At 33.4% G+C, this 20308-nt stretch overlaps 1 long non-coding RNA gene across 2 annotated transcripts in view; it reads right to left on the reverse strand.

The window, feature by feature from the left end:
* Positions 1-370: 370 nt before the first annotated feature.
* Positions 371-20308, reverse strand: part of LOC141375665 (uncharacterized) — a 60917-nt gene continuing 40979 nt past the window's right edge. Inside the window, exons 4-9 of one of the 2 annotated variants that reach the window (XR_015498221.1) lie at positions 20116-20298; positions 16463-16571; positions 11381-11527; positions 6688-6834; positions 2149-2226; positions 534-2073 (exon numbers count right to left, since the gene is read on the reverse strand). This is a non-coding gene — a long non-coding RNA (uncharacterized LOC141375665). Of the gene's footprint in view, positions 2074-2148; positions 2227-6687; positions 6835-11380; positions 11528-16462; positions 16572-20115; positions 20299-20308 lie in introns of both variants that reach the window. The other variant, XR_015498222.1, reaches the window with a different exon arrangement.

The raw sequence follows: 20308 nt of genomic DNA on the forward strand, positions 1-20308 counted from the left end.
CAAGGTAGAGAGAGTAAATTTTGGCAGAGTTTTCCTTTTTGGGTGAATTATACCTTTAGGAAAAGTTGACTGATCCTGATTTTCACAACAAATGAAAACATGTGTAGTTTTGACCAGAATAAATAATAATAATAATAATAATAATAATAATAATAATAATAATAATAATAATAATAATAATAATAATAATAACACATACACTACTGGTCAAAAGTTTGGGGTTATTTATTTATTTATTAATTTTTTAAGAAAAATATTCTGTTCAATGCAACATTTATTACATGTAAAACAAATGTTAAATTGTTAAATATTTATTACAATTAAAAAAAAACTGCATTCTTATTGTAGTTTCAAATGAAATGATTACTCCAGACATTATTGCTTTTATTACTACTAATTAAAACAACATGCTTATTTTGAACTACATTGTAATCTTAAACTTTTTAAAAGAATAAGTATTGATATAACATACATTTACGTTTCAAATGATTAAGAATGCATTGGTGAAAAAAACGGGTAAAACCTACTGGTTTAAATGATGCAAAAAGAGTACAAAGATTTTTAATGACAATTAATAAATATTACTGTGAGTCGTTTACACGGCAAACTATGATTTGTGCTCTTAAATTTCAAAGTTCAATCAAACTGACTTTACAAGTCATTGCAAGCAACGTACACAGTAAAAAATGCAGGGTTCCACACAATTCATTTTGTCTCAGCACAAATCGATTAAGTTTAAGTAGATTGAACATAAAATAATTAAGTTGTCTTAAAAAAAATCTCAAAAATTGTGTTGTTTACCTCATTTTAAATAAATAGTTTGAACAAGCAGCTAAATTATTTTTGATTGTACACTAAAATGACTGCATAAAAACATTACGTCGAATCTCATAAGACTTTTAAAAACATGTCACCATGACTTACTGTCTTACACTTTTCTGGTTTTGATGCTTTTTGTTTCTATATACAATACAATTTTGTTAAAAATATTAGTCAAAAGCATTTAACTACTCATTATTCAAATGTTATCAGTAAGCAAACAAATTAGCTGATTAAATTAGATTTATTTGTGCAGGAAAAATCAATAAAATAAAAGTCTCACATTATCATTGCACTTTATACTGTAGCTACAGGTTAATATTCATTATGAAATTCTCCAGTGTCATAGTTGAGGTAATGCACTTCGGCGGGGTTGCACTTCTGACAAGACAGCCTCTGATGTGAAGGGACTAATTACCAAGAATCAGAGACACATACCAAGGAAACAGAGCTGTTAATTCTTGCACAGTAAGAAAGTCAATCAGACACCCTTTCAAAAGGCACCAACATGTGATGCTACGCTGAGAATTTGTGAAATCTGGCACCAGAAAGCTCCCCGTTCCACAGTGCATGAACTGACTGAAGGCCCTGTGGAACTGCTTCCATCACTGACACACTCAACACGGCAAATTAACACGGGCTAATTAAAGAGCGAATAATCAGATATGCAGAAAATCAAAACTTCCTCTGGGATGAAGCAGTTGAGGGATAAACAATGCGGGGGAAAAAGCACACAAGGATATCTGTCAGCAGGCCTGGAGCCTCATGAAATTCATAATTTTTCGCTATGTTTTTATGCCAGAGATTGTTTTTGAAGCAAGAGTAGGTACACAAAAGAGAGGCAGAGTCGTGTGCTTGAGATGTAAAAATAGCATTTTCACAGACTGAAAATTAACTTCTTGCACCACACTCCCACAATTATTTTTTCATAGTAAATAATAGATTGCTGAAGTTTTAAAAGGATATCCTTTTTACTGGAAATGTTTGTTAAATCAGCATGTTATTTGAAGATTTATGAGTAAAATATTCATGAGTATACTATTCATGACTGTGAATAAAATTAAATACAATACAATAAAATATGTAAGAGAATAGGATGACACCTTGGCTCAGTGGTTAGCACTGTCACTTCAGAGCAAGAAGGTTGCCGGTTCGAGTCCCAGCTGAGTCAATTGGAATTTCTGTGTAGAGTTTGCATGTTCTTCCTGTGTTTGTGTGGGTTTCCTCTGGCTGCTCCGGTTTTTCCCACATGGCCTATAGGAGAATAAAATCAATTGGCCATAGTGTATGTGTATATGTGTAAAGTGTGTATGGATGTTGTCCCAGTACTGGGTTGCAGCTGGAAGGGCATCCGCTGCATCAAACATATGCTGGATAAGTTGGAGGTTCATTCCGCTGTGGCGACCCCTGATGAATGAAAGGATTAAGCCAAAAGAAAATTAATGAAAGAATGATTGTAAGAGATTAAGTACATTAAGGCAGTTGTTATCACAGAATAAGGCCTGACATGCATACTGGCGAAAATAAGAGGTGTTGTATAAAACGTAAAGGTATATTCTGCGAAAACAATCGCCAACACATATAATATCCTGCTTATTACATGGCTACCTGCCAAAAAATATAAAAACTAGAAACAAAAGGTGATGGTTATGAAAATGGCTAAATGAAGCATGCACCAACCTACATATTATTTAGTCGTAAGATGCCGCCAAACAATCAAAAACAGTGGCATGACAGACAAGCACATGAATACACAGGCATTCATTTATTTGCCCTTTATTCATCAGCGGTCACCACAGCAAAAATGAACCGTCAACTTATCCAGCATATGTTTTACATAGCGCATGCCCTTCCAGCTGCAACCTAGTACTGGGAAACATCCATACAAACTCATTCACACACATACTCTACGGTCAATTTAGTTTATTTAAGCACCCGGAGAAAACCCATACCAACATGCAAACTCACAGGAGAAATGCCAACTGACCCAGCTGAAACTCGAATCAGTAAGAGGCGACAGTGCTAACCACTGAGCCACCATGTCCCCCATACATAGGCGTATGTACTGTATGTGAATGTATTCACTGTTGCTCAAGGTGATTCAAAGTATCCAGACAAGCCTGCATTGTTCATCGGTTGTTATCTCAGAATAACATTAATGTCATGCCAGATCAATCTGAATCAATTATTCAACAGCCATATAATAAAAGCAAAGAATGTCTAGATTTTAACATTGCTGTTTTAAGTCATTGGAGAGCACAACTGTTTTAAATAAAGTTAATACAAAAGTGTTCATTCTGTCATTACTCACGATCATATACAGTTGAACTCAGAATTTTTAGCCCCCCTGAATTATTTATTTTGTTTCCCCAGTTTCTGTTTAACGGAGAGCTAATTTTTTCAACACATTTCTAAACATAATAGTTTTAATAACTCATTTCTAATAACTGATTTATTTTATCTTTGCCATGATGACAGTAAATAATATTTCACTAGATATTTTTCAAGACACAACCATACAGCTTAAAGTGACATTTAAATGCTTAACTAGGTTAATTAGTTTAACTAGGCAAGATGAGGTAATTAGGGAAGTTATTGTATAACAATGGTTTGTTCTTTAGATTATCGAAAAAAAATAGAGCTTAAAGGGGCTAATAATTTTGTCCTTAAAATGGTGATTAAAAAATTAAAACCTGCTTCTATTCTTGCCTAAATAAAAAAATAAGACTTTCTCCAGAAGAAAAAATATTATCAGACATACTGTGGAAATGTCCTTGCTCTGTTATACATCATTTTGGAAATATTTAAAAAAGAAAAAGAATTCAAAGGGGGGCTATTAATTCTGACTTTAACTGTATTTCTAATACTCAGAGACCTTGGCTCATTTTCAAAACACAAATGAAAATATTTGTAAAGAAATCGAAGAGCTCTTTGATCCTTCACAGACCAGAAAGGTCTCAAAATGTTAAGACATTGTCAAAACATTTCATGTAACCGTAAAACTGCTGTTCACCAAAAAAAAAAAAAAAAAAAAAAGGTCTGAAATGAAAAACCTGATCTTGTGAACACGCTTACTTTAACACACAGAAGAGAAAATGTTGAACTAATTTTCTCTTTGTGTGTGTCTGTGTGTGTGTGTGTGTGTGTGTGTGTGTATGTGTGTGTACAAAACTATTCATGTCGGTTCATAAAATTATGAATAAACCACTAATAAAGTTACATAATATGTTACTAGACTAGACTTTAATATTTCGGCACCCAGGCATCTATGGAGGATGAGAGAGCTCTCATATTTCATCTAAAATACCTTGACTTGCGTTCTGAAGATGTGTTCTGAAGATGAGCAAAAGTCTTGAAGGGATCGGAATGACATGTGGGATGAATAATAAATGACAGAATTTTTATTTTGGGATGAACTAACCCTTTAGCCTTTAGAAACTCCATACCAATTAGCTTGAGCTACAAATAAATACATTTATTCCATGTTTGTGTAATAAGTACTGTCTTATTACCAAGAGAATCTATATGGAAATATAAAGGAATTTGCCATTTTTATGAATTACAGGGGTTTTAACTTTTAAACTTTGCAATGCATTGTGTTGTGTTTAAAATTAAAATACTATAAAATGACAGTGAAAGTAAAAGGATAATGTTCTTACGTTGGCTTTATCAAAATGACAATTTTATTCTGTGCTGCACTTAACACGGTTTTACTCTGTGCCATATTTAATACGCAAAGGTTGCCTTGTGATCTGCGCATCAATCTTCCTGAACAATACGAATCAAAGTGTAGAATTTATAGTGGCATATTTACTTCATCTCTTGTGTATGAACTGGTGTTCAGAGCAATTGATTAAATTCTTCGGGTGCAATAAGTGGGTGATATATTAGTCATGGATCATGTTAACACAGTTACTGGATCCTGAGCAAGAATAATGAGCTCACCTTTAATTAACCATTTCACACATTTCACCGAGTAAGACAACATGCCACAAGCCCTGTAATTCAATTGTTTTGCCCGCTACTCTGTGTGTGTGCAGAGTTTCACCTTCATTTTTATACACTCGTTGTCATTTTTATTATCAGCTTATAAATGAACTGGATGGAATATAGCATGCGCAGCTGACAGATTATGTTTTTTTGCTTTTTCTTAAATCACAAACATCCAGTAATCCCAGAATGATGCTGAAGCACGGCATCCAAATTTTCCTCTTACACCCCATGATGCTGGTTGTTGCTAGATCGGATATGAATGCAGCCGGAAGTTAATGAGAATGTTTATTTTTTAATTTCCCATTTATTGTATTTTATTACCCCTTACCCCCACCCCAAACCTAAACCAAACCATCACAGTAATCTCCCATATTTCATGCCATGATGCTTGGCATGAAATATGGGAGCAACTAAACTAAAAGTTAATTCATTCAATTTTAAAGGACAATTACATAAGCACAATAATTACTTAACACACAACAAAATATGCATAATTACAAGAGACTTACTTTAACAAATACTCTACCCTAAACATTTAATAACTATGACATTTGTTTATTTTACTTAGTAGTTCAAATAAAATCTGAACCCCTTAAAATAAAGTGTAACCAAAACAACTTTTTTTTTTTAGGATTAATAGTTAATAATTAATTGTTTTTGCACAGCATTATTACAGATGTGTATTGAATATAAATGTACTTTAGAAAATACAAACATAAAATATTCTGGAGGAAAACAAAAACAGTGTAACTAAAAAGTTCATGCTACAGATATGCTAATGCCATACAAAAATATCAAGTGTAACATTATTTTTATGACAGATAAAAAAATAAAACACAAAGCCAAACGTACCTCTCACTGAGTTTTCACTACAGATATGAATTATTTTGTAGTAGCACAACTGTATTATTCAAGATGATTATTTAATAATAATAATATTAATAATAACATCAATATCAATATCAATATCAATATATATATATATATATATATATATATATATATATATATATATATATATATATATATATATAATTATTATTAATAATATTATTATCATTATTTGTTGATTCTTTAGTAAAATCACATTTTAACTAATTTAATTTATATTACTTAACAACCATTTACTTAACAAAATATTATTAAACAACAACAATTACAGTAATTAACAATATAAATATTATTAATAATATTTTAATAATAAAATTGATGATAATAATAATAGTAATTATTATTATTATTATTATTATTATTATTTGTTGATTCTTTAGTAAAAAAAATCACATAATCACATTTTAATTTATTAAATTTTTATTACTTAATTAAAATATTTTTTTACTTAAATAAATTTATTTAAAGCATAATATAATATAATATAATATAATATAATATAATATAATAATTCTTTGCAGCACAACCTTATTAATCAAAATGTTAAATAATAATAATAATAATAATGTTATTTAAAACACTCTAAACACTCATGTACACTGTATAAACAAGGACTATGTAACACCAGACCTAAAAATCAATCCCAAAAATCTAGCTAAACCTGTTGTATAACGCAACCTAAAATATATTTGTATTAATGTATGGATGTTTACCAAACAGCAAGTGCAACCTATAATGTCAAACTAAGTATTCTAAATCTGAATAAAGACATGTCGCATGAACATTTAGGAGTTTGTTGAAGTCAGAAAGCAGATGAGACACGCTGGCTCTCTGGATCTTTTTAGCAAGCTGTGTGGTTGGGCTCTTTCATATTCACTTGACCTTGAAGTATCAGCCCAACACACTCCTGAGTTTAGTGAATGGAAGTCCCAGACCCACTGCATTTATCACTGAAATACTGTGCTGTCAGGTGGCTCTGTATACCTGTCATAGAGGGCTCAAAGGAACAGCTCCAGATCCTCTCCTCCACAACACCGCATGATTCTTCATTGCCTTACGTTGCATGCCTTTCCACCATTGTTTTCAGCCATATGTCAACATAATTCATTTTCCCCAAGTGTGACAGCAAATCTTTTGGTGGGAGGGAAGAAGAAGGAAAAAAAAAACAGACACTTCAGCTTATTGTGGTCATGATGCCATGCTTACATAATGGCATAAACACAATTTCTATTATTAGATGTTCGCTGCCCACTTTCATGCAGAATGAGCAATGGAAATACAGTATACTTGAACTGTAGTTTGGATCATTTGGATGTTTTAAAAGTATACACTCTCTTAATATAGTTTTTTTGAACAAACTGTACACTCAAAAAGTGAAGATTGTTGTTTGTTCAAAATACTTATGAAAATGAGTTGTAACAACACAATTCTGTAAGGGACAACTTAATTGTTTTATGTTCAATCCATTTAAATTCGTCTTTTTTTCCAGCTTAGTCCCTTTTTTATTCAGGGGTCGTCACAGCGGAATAAACCGTCAACTTATCCAGCATATGCTTTACGCAGCGGATGTCCTTTCAGCTGCAACCCATCACTGGGAAACCCATATACTCCTGCATTCACACACTTACACTACGGACGATTTAGCTTATTCAATTCACTCATACTGCATGACTTTGAACTGTAGGGGAAACCAGAGCACCGAACACAGGGAGAACATGCTAACACCACACAGACATACCAACTGACACAGCGGGGGCTCGAACCAGCGATATTCTTGCTGTTAGGCAATCATGCCATCACACCACCGCGACTCCCCATTTAAATTTGTAAAAACTTAAAAAATTAACTTAATTCCTTCATGTTGTCACAAACAAATTGATTGTGGTACCCAATTTATAACGTCACAGTTGTGAAAAATACTGTTGATGTTTTTACTCAAAGACAGAAGAGTGATGATTATAACTGATGATTATTGTGAGAATGATTATTTTTATTTTATTTTTTATATTCATATTAGTTATTTAACTTATTGTAAGTGATTACTTGTGACACCATATATAAACAAAACAAATATTTACAACTTTCTTTTTTCTGTTATTATTGGGTTTGCTTTATTGGTATTGCATGTATGTGTGGACATTTCACTGTCATTACAAAGTAAAGTGCAACAAGTACACAGTAAAATATAACAAAATAAATTATTGTAGCATTTATTATATAAAAATGTCATTTGTATTTTATTTTTAAAATTTTATATTTTCTTTGTGTTCTGAATGTGTTCTGTTTAAATTTTCAAAGACAAAAAAATCCTCCATTTATTTATTTATTTATTTGTTTGTTTGTTTGTTTATACCATAATACAATTTAACCCTAGCCTTAAATAAGTGTGTTTTTTTTTATTTATCGGTCATAACTGTTTAATTTAAAGCTTGATATAATCATCATATAATAAATAAATAAATAAGTAAAAAAAATTAATGAATTAAAAATAAATAAATAAAATCTAAAGTAAAATTAAATTTTGTATAAATATAAAAAATCACTTTTGAAAATGTAATTTGATGTGAAATCCTAAATGGGATATCTCCATTTTGACCTATGATTGCATTGTGCAATACCATCAGACATAACTTAATAAAATATATTAATAATTTAAAACAATTGTAATTAATAAAACAAATGAATGGAATTTAAATAAATATATTTTTTACTATTTATAAATATTTATTCCAGAATTTGAGAAAAAAGAAGAAAAAAAACAAGCATAAAACAAGTTGGCTCCCTTTCCGTCTTCAATATTTAATCAACATTGAATTATTTATTGCTTATTTATGCATATAGGGGTGCTAATTAGTCATAAAATCGTTCTTATCTGACAGGTTTAATTGACAGTCTCAAAACAAATAGCCCCTGTCTCATAACATACACATCATTTCCAGGAGAATTAAGTTTTTGAAAACTGAACAGGCTGTCACCTCACTTTTTTTTTTTTTTTTTTTTTTAATGTAGTGACAGCCAAAAGGGGCCCACAGGTGTCTCAGAAAGCAGTGACTGTGTTGTCATAATTCATTTAGGCATCCTTCTGCAAAGCCATAATTACCTAATTAGCTTGTTAATTAGGAGATTAGCATTTACTGATAGAGTGGCTTGTTTAGTGAGGGGTGGAGTGGAGTTCCAGTGGAGTAAGTTACCAGTGTGTTGCTTTAAAATGCCTCCCAAGTCATTTCGCCCTCGATTTGGGTCAGAAATCAGCTTTGGTGGAAAAAGAAATTCGATGATGTTGAAAAGTTATGCAAAGAAATCTTTGAGCATCTACAGTTTGCTTTTAAAATGTCACATTTTAAAATTTAGGGACATATTTGTGAGAGATTTAAAGGGATAGTTCACTCTAAAATAAAAATGTACTTGTTTACAAAGCCTTTAGGGACTTTTATGACTTTTATTAAAAAAAAACAAAAAAAAAAAACATAAGATATTTTGTTAAAGTCAAAGTTTATAATTTTTTATTTTTTCTTATTTTTTTATTTTTTTTGCAAGCTCACATTGTTATTCAAGAGTTCCCATTTCGATATGCTTAGCATTTATAGCAGGTTTGGCATGCTGTCCAGGGAGCGAACCCTGAGCTAGGAGATACTTGAGCCCAAGGCTCCCACCCGGTCAAAAAGCATATAAGGGTATCCGAGATTAGGTAGGTCTCGAGAGCTCCCCCTTAGAAAAGGGAGGAAAAGGAGGATATAGGGTGGAAGGGGGGATTCTTCCAAAACGAAGATAAGGAGCCGTAGGGAGAAAAAGATCCATTTATAGAAAACTTGGATCACTGATTGGATTATTGCTAATTAATAGCTGAGGAGCCAGTCATGCTCAATCACATCACATGCTCCCCACGAAATTAGTTAGAGAAACTTTGCTTCTTAAGGTGACAAATTAACCTGTGCAAGTCAATCCACTGAAAAAAAAAATACAGTTTGTCGTGATAATCTTGAATTAAAGTCTGACCATTTGCTTCCGCATTTGGAGTGGTGGTCCTTTTGTTGACATCAGCATGAGGGCTTCCATAGCAACTGCATATTAATACCCTCTCTTACCATTAATTTTGCTATGAGGGAAAGTTATTGTGCAAAAAAAAAGCTCCACTCCCTACTCAATTTTCCTATTAGTTGAAAGTACATCAACATACTTAAATTAAAGTCTCAGAAAAGTCCAGTTCATGCTGACTTTAAAAATGGTGAAAAAAGCTCTTTATGCCCTTTCACGCAGATACTTGTAAATATGCATACAATTTCCAGAACAACTTTACCGGTACATGCAAAAAAGTGCTGTTCACATAGTCAAGGACATTCCGGAATTTTTCCAGAAAAGATCATTCACAAACCCACTCCCAAATAACGGTAAATTCTGACATCCTTGACCAGAAATCAGAACTAAACGGCCACGCTTGTATTTGTATAGAGTCATGCGGTTGATGGTTTCACTTTAATTTAAAACTTTAGCATTCATGTAGCGGATTTTGTTAAAGAGATGGACCAAATAACTATAGAAAAAAATTGCAACCATCCGAAGGCAGAATCGCTAACTGCAGCTAAAAACAGCTTAGTTTATACATTTGACTGCATTACAAACGCTGGTGTTATGAAGGAACACTTTCGCATGTCGAGATGTACACTTGCCGACTCGCGTCATGCAATTGAACGTATTTTATTTTAAAATTCTTTCCCACTATCATCTCGTAAAGGTATTTTCCCATATTTTTCCCGTATTTTCAATCTTTCTATGAAGGATGGCAATAAAGAGCTGATCCTATACGCAACCCATACCGCAAAACTCCAGAGGACATCCCTTGCTCTTATATGTGAATCTATTTTGTGCTTTCGTTTTATTTAGGCATTAAAACACTATGAAATAAATATTAAAACGGCGAGTTTCCCTTCCTTTTTACTACAGGCGCTGTCGCCCCTCTCATGCAATCCTCAAAAGAGTAATGTAGCAGTGCGTGACTGTCAGATGATACACTCCATAGTGATAAACAGACGCTGTTTCCCAAAAGGATTCTGTACACGGTCTGGGTTTTGGGTGCGTGTTTGAACAGACACATATACACTAAGAAGGAACATAGTAAAGTTAATTGTCCAACAGGCAGTAGCTAAATGTGTCTGGAGACGTATGTGTTCAACATACACTGTAAAAAATGCTGGGTTCCACACAATCGATTTGTTTTGGGAAAACATGACGGAATTAAGTTAACTTCTTAGTTTTCTACAAATTCAAGTGGATTGAACATAAGCAATTAAGTTGTCCCAAAAACCCTCAATAATTGTGTTGGTCCAGCTCATTTTAAATAAGTACTTTGAACAAACGGCAGGCGTCATTTTTTTTAAGTGTAAGAAAGGAACTCAAACAAGGTTGGAGCAAGTGGAGGGTGATGAAAATATGAGAGAAATGAATTGTTTTGGGAGAATACGTTGTGTGGTTACACTCAAAAATAGCATTTGCTGTTTGTTTGAACTACTTATTTTAAAATGAGCTGAAACAACAAAATTCTTGAGTTATTTGGAGGGAACAACTTAATTGTTTTATGGTCAATCTGCTTAAATTTGTAAAAATTAAAAAGTTAACTTAATTCCTTCATGTTGTCTCAACTCAACTGTGACACTAGAGATCCTAAGAAGCCTCAACATACCTTTGCAAAGTGTTTGGGATTCCAGTTGAAGGTTGCTCTCTGTCTCTTTGTCCAGGTTGCAGCTCAAGTAGTCCAGCAACTCAATAGGCTTCCGTCTATATGTCGCCAACTCATGTCCTGTTGCTGAATAAGATTGGAGGAAATGACCTGAGTGGACAGTGCCAGAGACGTTACTAACCCTGTTAGCACAAGTCTCTTATCTAGTTTATGTGTTTGTTTATTCATTTCCTGATATGTGCAGGCTATACGTCAATGTTACCGTCAGACATGCTTTATGTTTAAGAAGGCCAGTTGTGGGAAGTAAGTAAATAACTTAAGGCTGGAATTTAAAACTTGATATTTTGCAGTACAGTAGTCGATGCTAGTAGTTGGCGAAGGTAAGAGCCAGCCTGTAAATTTGAGTCAATGCTTTAATAGAAAATCTTTATTATAGTATATTACTATACTAATTATACACTGAAAAAAAAAAGTTATTTCATGTTTATTTTTTTTTCGGCAGCTAGGGTGCTGGAAAAAAATGTAAAATAACGGCCGTTAAATTACAGACATTTACCATAAAAAACAGAAGGTAAATTAAAGAAATTTACCAGAAATTTCTGTAATGTAAAGTCAGCTAATTTACTGTAAATGTCTGTGATTTTACGGTCGTTATTTAACTTTTTTTTCTGCATGTGCGCGAACTGAAGAAAGGGCACTTTCTATCCAAGACTAAAAAGGGCATGTGCAGTGCAGGTTGAGCCCTATGTGTGCACGTGCCTGCTTGGTGCGTGCCGCACAGGTATATTAACGGCCGCCCACAATATATTCGATGACATTTTTATAAATACTATTATAATTCTTTTACACTGTATAACCAAATATTCGCAATCGATTAATCAGAGGAAAATCTAACACTATCTCACGGCAAATTGTGGAAAATCTTGTCTTGTCATACATGTTGTGTGTGTGCTTACTGTCAACATTCCCACAGACAATCTCATATGCTCTGCAGACCCAGAGAGATGCATATTCTAGGGACTTAAAAAAATGGCCGGGTTTAATCACCTAAAATGTCCAGGATTCGGCTTATGCTTTCGCTTTCTAAAGTTGTTCTTAATTGTATGCATTTTTGCACTTAAGCTTTCACTTTCACTTGTCATGCACAGCTGTGAGAGTAAGATATTGTCTATATTGTCAGTTTTTATTCCTTTTTCAGTCATTTATTTCTCATTTGCTAAATATTTTATTAACTTTATGATGTTAATATATTATACATTTTATACATATCTAAAATGCTTTGGCAGTAGCCTACTGTTTAAAACCTCATGCCAATAAAGCAACCTAAACTTTTACTAAATCACTGAAAAGAAACAGCATAACAGTGTCACAGTGAATAAAAATATTGTTAAAAATCACTTTATTTTTTTGTCTGTCACATGCACTTAACCATTTATGTGCCTTGGGTAAAAGCTGTGCTTCAACCCGGCAACCACCATAAGTATATTTCAAACCTGTGGGAAGCACTGCCAAGCATAATGTGTAATAAAACAAATCCTAATACTTCAACCAGCTAAAGAAAATCAAGAGCTACACAATAAAGCAAAAAGAGATTCATCTTTGGAAAACGTCACTTTTTGTTCCCTCTTTATAAAGTATAACAACTGCATGGGCAGAAAATCACAACAAAGCTAAACCAAACACGTATTTACTGATATTTATGGACTCCTTAGCTGTTATCTTTAGATATAGCGAATCAAAATCTGGGGTAAAAATGTAACTTTATTCATTATTATGTAGTTATATGGGCTATTCAATAGATTATATTGACCCAAAATTGTCCTCAATCTACAAGTCAATCTATGCTTCCTATCCATAAAAGCACTGTTTTATGTATTCATTTCTTTGGTTGATTATTTGTTACAATATAAAGTTATGTTCTTGATAACTACTAAAAAGAAATGACTGACAAGACTCCAATAGCAGTACGTAATAAATAATAATGCATTTATTTGGAAATATTACTTATAAAAGATTGTAACTTATGCCAAACTTTTTTGTAATACTTTGTGGCCAGGGCCAGGGCTAGACTAACGTAAGGGCTAGGTGGGGCTGAAGCCCCAAGGCCCATGGAAGAAGGGGGCCCTTGATTGGCTGAAAAATTAATTTGCGCTATGACGTGGGAAACGCCTCTTTGCGTTTAAATTATCTCTCATCGATTATGTGAAGTATTCCTTTCGGTTCGATGCTGCTCAATCACAGTGGTGCTGGTGTTAAACTGGGACTCAAGTGGCTTTAGCCCAATCAGAACATTGAATAGCCCTGATTTAGTCACCCATAAGGGTGATCAGATGTCTCAATTTTCCTAGGACAGTCCCTTATTTCTACACTACGGCGAGAAATAGCCTACACGAGCAGTTATCAAAATATATATCGTTGCAGGGTATCTATTCCAAGTAAAAACCCTCGGTTATGCTTTACAGTATAAGTCTAACTGAACCAGTAAGAAAGCAAACTTAACGAATGTTTACTTTGCCCCTTTTAAGAAAACAACAGAAATAATATAGAGCAATGAAATAATGGTGCTGACATTCATCAGACATTATATTTGATGCAATAAATAAATAAATAAAAATAAATAAAAGAAGTATGCTAGACCACAATAGGCTATATTGTATTTCTTATAAAGCACTAATTTAGGAAGTATTGCAAATGTTTTTATTTTTTGTAGCCTTTTTGATCTTTAAAGTTCATACTATGTCATTACTTAGTTCAGTATACTTGCAGGACTATTTTAATAAAATAGCAAAATATATAATAATCAAATATAAATTAAATGGTGGAAAATTTGATAATATTAATTAGTCAAATAATAATAACAATAACAATAATAATAACAACAGCAACAATATATATATATATATATATACATATATATATATATATATATATATATATATATATATATATATATATATATATATATATATATATATATATATATATATATACTTTTGTGTGGTAAAAAAATTAAAAAGGGGGCCTCTTTGATTTGCTGTAGCCCCAGGGCTTAATTTGTTCTTAATCCGGTCCTGCCCAGGGCTATCTGTTTTGTGGAACCACCCCTCGCCAGACTCAAACCCCAGTCTAGTATGCCACCCAAGCCTGGCGCAATTTGTGGTGAGGTACCAAGCAAACCAGTAACACCTGAAACCAACCTGGGTTTGCTTTACATACAAAATCCTCAGATGTCACAGGCACATATTTCATATAAAGCCCTGGGCACATTTTCCCAAAGAGCCACTGTTGTAAAACTAGTGAGTGTGTTTAAACGCTGTAAATAAATTGATTTGTCGAAGACATTTTATACTAGTCTTTTACACTTTGTGTGATGTTAAATGTAATGTAGTTGTTTTTCCCTGTTTTTCCATATCTTTTTATGTTTAAAAAGGCAAAAATAATGATCCAACTTAATGCAATTTTCATAATTATGTCTTATAATGGTTTGTTTTGTTTCATTCTTTAATGGCAAGATAAAATTAAAGCATTAATTCTATTTTTACAGTCGTGGTCAATGTACGTCCCTACAGTGAAAGCTCTCCGTCTGACAGACTCATTCAATCAAAGCCGTTCTGTCTCTCTCCCAGGCCAGGTTGATAAATAAGAGGGAAATATTGTGTCTGCCAGGGCATGTTGTTAACTCTCCCCCCACAGTCATTAACTCATTTCAAGTGCAATCATAGAGTGGGAGGTAAATTAACAAACCATTAAAAATGTTATAAATGCACAATTAGCATGCCAACATTTACAGGACACATTCATGGAGCTGCAATAATTTTTGATTGGGTGGTTTTAGTCTGTCTCTCTTTCTCTCTGACGGTCAGTCTCTACAGACATTTTGATCTGGTACCCATTAATGTAGAAAATGAAGGAATGAGGCATGATTTAATAGGTCATTGGTGGTGGATGTACACTTTTTACATCTCACATCGAGTAGGAAGAAAAAAAAATAGGTGATATAATTATTTATCTTGTTTTAGGCTATTTCGGATATGGTTTTGCTCTTTTGTTTTCCTTCAAACCACTGGGTTGACCACTGCTGTGTGTTTATTCTGTTGGAAAATGCAGCAAAAGCATCCTACATGACGGTAATAGTGTGATTAAGGTGTGTATGTATACTCCACCTCAATAACATGACTGAAAAAAGACTACTGTCTTACTTTCAATTGCGTTTACTTCGATTATGACTTAATCCGGATTAAGGTCATCAGAAATCTGTTTACATATTTTTAATCACAGTATCATCTGAACTGTATTCAGTAAGTAATGGATTACAAATACTCAAATTACATTAATTGAGTAGTTTTTCAAGAATTGTACTCTACTTAAATGCGTACTTTTACTTTTCCTTGAGCACATTTTTAGTTTTGTGTCAGTTTTACCTCAACCTGCAGCCACTACAATATATTTTAATATTTTTTACCATCTGCAGTGATTGGTTAAGTTGAAGAATCAAGCCTGTGATTCCCATCTCAAATAGCGCATAGAAAAATCACATCAGACAGACCTCAAAACAGACTCTATAAATGCAGCAAAGATGTACAATGTTAAACCATTAAAAGTGACCAAGATGCGAAACCATTACACGCCACAAACAAGAGACTGTTTAGACTGTGTCACTATTGAGAAGACAAAGGTTGCCTACTGTATGATCACTGAAATTGGGAAATGGCCTTAAACAGCAACTAAAAGTACTACAGAATGTTACGTTTTCAAACACATGCACAAATTGTATGCATTCTTTCATCGCTGTATGAACTTTGCATAACACCAACCTCTGAACACTTGTAGCTTGTTAGTTTGTGTTCAAAAAGCAGAACCTGAGCGTTAACATATCGTCAAAGCTAGACTTTTGTCATCTTAGGTTACATAATTTTTTTCTTTTGGCTTATTGTTATTTATTACAGGCTCCTTGTGAAAATGTACCTCCTAATACATTTCTGGAGCACACGAATTATGTAGCCAGAGGTACGTATGGCTACATTTTATCTTTAAAAAAGAATGCTACGAGGCAGTATTTTTTTGCGCAACCAGCTGATCACTTACCTCCATGTGGATGCCTTTTCCGCTGTTACCAGTTTGCTCAGTAGCTCGCCATGTACATCAGCAGACTTGAGATACAGACCGAAGTTGACCGTGACGAGGAGGTTCAAGCCTGGAGAAGAATGTTTACAGAAAGCAGGTAAAACAAAAGGCCAAAAATTAAATAAACAAGTAAATAACAGGGTGAGAATTTGGTAAGATCTGAAAAGGTGGTAAAAAAATCAGGCAGGAGCTTTTAAAAACTCTGTCTGTTGGGTTTGGGTAGGGGATTATCGGGTCAATCAGTGCTTTTGAAAACACTATCGATTGGATTTATGGAAGGGGTGGGTGGGGTATCGGTCGGTCAGTCAGTCAGTCAATCGACACTGGCCTCTGGTGGATTTACGAGAGAACAGCAGTTGCAAATGGCACTCGCGAAAGAACGTTGAGATCTGAAAAAGCGTACACAGCGGCCTCTTGTAAATTTGCAAAAGCAAAAACTGTAAAAAATAAATAAATAAATTACCTCCTGGGGCTTATCAATAATAGGTACGTATCAATTATAAGCCTGGGTTGTTATTAGTGCATATAGTAATGTGTTCTCACTATAAATTAATCTCGGATGTTAATAATATAGTCCATGAATGGAAAAGAATGCACTTACACTTACACTTAAAAACATCCTCAAAAGAAAATGGCCCTGATGTAACCTACATTTTTAATTCAACAGTAAGAGTACAAGGTGGAATAATATTCGCAGCTTAATACTCACTACTCTTGAGTACTTTTTAAAAGGGTGACTTTTTACTTATCACTAACTCTGTTTGCACTACTGTAAAAAAAAATCTGTAATTTTTTTGGTTTATTTAAAAAAAAACATAAAATAACGGCTTTTAAATTACAGAAATTTACCATAAAATGACACATATTAAATTGCAGAATTTTCCTTAAATTTAAATTTCTGTAATTAGATATACATTATTTCATGGTAAATTTCTGTAATTAAATGGCCGTTATTTTACGACACCCCAGCTGCCGGAAATAAACTGTAAAATTACGGATTTTTTTTTACAGTGTACATTTCTTTGGCTAGTATTAGTACTTTAACATGAATAGGATTTTCAGTACTCTTTCCACCACTGAATATATTAATCTCAGAGTATTGTTGCACAAGTAAACATACTGAGACGAAACAAATTTTTTTTTTATTAAATACTAAAGGCTTTTCTCGTTCCATCCTCTCTTTCTCATTTGCTAGAATGCCAGGGATGTTGGACGGATGAACTGAGTGCTTGCTTGTAGTCTCATAGTAAAGATGATGATACAGCAGAGGGCAGCCTGCATGAGGCTCTGCTCAACCTGGAGAATCTCTTCCTCAGCTTCCTGGGTCGATTGTAATAGGGTCATTAGCTAGTCTGGATCATATTTTAACATTTAGCCCCAGGTTATTGCATGTAACTTGCTTGATGGTCTCTGATATGAGATTACTGCTAAATCGATGGGCTAATGAAACCGTAATGGTGTATTTCAATCAAATATCAAATGAATGTTTTTTATAAAGTGTCGCTTGCTTTTGACAGGTTAGTAACAATGTCCTGTTAAAAAGTAATAGGCCCCTCAGGTTGCAAAAGAAGATCTTTAACGTTTCTTAAATCATTGAAGAGAGCCTGATAAAAACGTTAGCATTCTTTTCTCTTTTTTTTTTTTTTTTTTAGAGCGCAGGGCATTTGATGTATCGGTTACAAAAACTGTGTTTGACACTGGATTATTATTATTATTTTAAAAACATATAATTAAGCATTTATGATGTTTCTGTAATAAAAAGGCAGTTAATACTGAATAACTTACACTATACACAAGATTTGTCTGGTTTTGATCATCATCTAAATGAAGATAAACTGAATCAAATGCTGCAGCATCTTTCAGTGAACATCAATAGCTATTGTGTTCAAATTAATATATGCAAGTGAAATGATTCATATTCAACTTTTAAACTAATTCACAAACACACTCACTTGCAACACTCTAAAAAAATGCTGGGTTTCACACAATTCTTTCACGTTGTCCCAACACAAATTATTCATTTATTCATTTTCTTGCGGCTAAGTCTCTTTATTTATCAGGAGTTGCCACAGCGGAATGAACCACCAACTTATCCAGCATGTTTTACGCAGTGGATGCACTTCTAGTCGCAACCCAGCACTGGGAAACACCCATACACACACGGTCAATACTGACCTTATTCTAAAATGCGGAAGTGCGCCTGTTTTCGCGATTGTCTTAGAACTTCCGTTTCAGTCGCCCATGGGAGAGATGACAAAGAATAATAAACGGCAAAAAACGGTCAAACTACTTGCTCTACAAACAAATGTTTGCATGACTATACTGACCAAGTAGAATAATATAACAAAAAAATATCAGTTTGCAACATCAAACAGCGAAACGAGCATTTTTTAATGTCTAAAAATGAATGGAAGTGAATGAGACCGGAAGTCTCGTGCCAAAAAGATTCAAATGGCAGCGCCCGCTCGTCTGCGGAGAATAAGGTCAATAGAACATGTCAGAAACCGGGTCACCCAGAAGGAAACCCACGCCAACATGGGGAGAACATGCAAACTCCACACAGAAATGCCAACTGACCCAGGGCTCGAACCATCAATGTTCTTGCTGTGAGGTGACAGTGCTAACCACTGAGCCACCATGCTGCCCCAACACAAACACAGATTAACTAAACTTAATTGTTTAGATTGAACATAAAACAATCAAGTTGTGTCAAAAAAACTTTGAACAAGTTTGAACAAGCAATTATTTAATTAAATGAGTCAAAAAATAATGTTTAAAGTCAAAAAGTCAATTATTGTTTAATTTTTGAATCGTTCGGTGATTTTTGAATGAATCATTTGAGTTCAACAAATTCCTTTCTGAATGAGTTAGCGATTTCAATAAAATGGTAACGTAAATGATTAGTTGAGTCACTATGAAGGACTGTTGGGAGAATGTTTGGGGAATCTGTTTATATCTGCATTTTTTCAGTAATTTCGTTGTGTATTTGTTGTCTTTTTAAGTTTATATAAAATATAATTATAAAATATAGACCTACAAATGATCAATTTTGTTATTTAAATATTTAAGTAAATATAATTTTATATTTGTTTTAGATTTAAATTCAGATTTATTTATTTTTCTTTGCAGCTATGTAAAGTTTTAGACAATACATAATATTGACATTATTATTAATAGTATTTTATATATTTAATTAATCAAAATGTGTGCAATTCAGTGCCATTTTAAAATCATTGAGAAACTAGCATTGTATAATCTGCTTTTACTTTTAGATTTTAGATAATCTTATCGATTTGTTTTGTGTATGCTTTATATTGTTTTTAATTATTTTTTATCTGATTAAATTTAATGAATTAAATTCTTTTACATTTCATTGAATTTAATTAAAAATATTTAATAGTTTCTATGCAAGAACTATGAAAGAAACTACAAAATATTTTCTTTTAAACTTTAGCATTTCGGCTTGAAACCTCTCTCAGGGCACAAAAACACAATGTTTGTACTGTATGCGATGCCCTGAGATTGACTTTTATATTAAATGTTGAATTTGAGGTTGAATTTATTTTATTTCATTGAAAATTTACGTATTTGCATAGCCCTAGCAGTGAGTGTACCCAGCCGGGCCTCTTCCTCTTCCTCGTCCTCTTCTTCCTCCAGCTCCAGCAGATGTAAGGGATCAGGACAGACGTGGAGTCTCGCAGGGGGAAGGTGAGAGGTACACAGCCTCTCCGCTCCCCGTGATCAATCATCCTCCACTTGTCCTCCTCTCCGGCCCGCAGCTGTTCCTCCAACATCTCCTGTGGAAAC

Source organism: Danio rerio, chromosome 8 (assembly GCF_052040795.2).
Source record: "Danio rerio strain M-AB ecotype USA chromosome 8, GRCz13ab, whole genome shotgun sequence".
Taxonomy (NCBI): domain Eukaryota; kingdom Metazoa; phylum Chordata; class Actinopteri; order Cypriniformes; family Danionidae; genus Danio; species Danio rerio.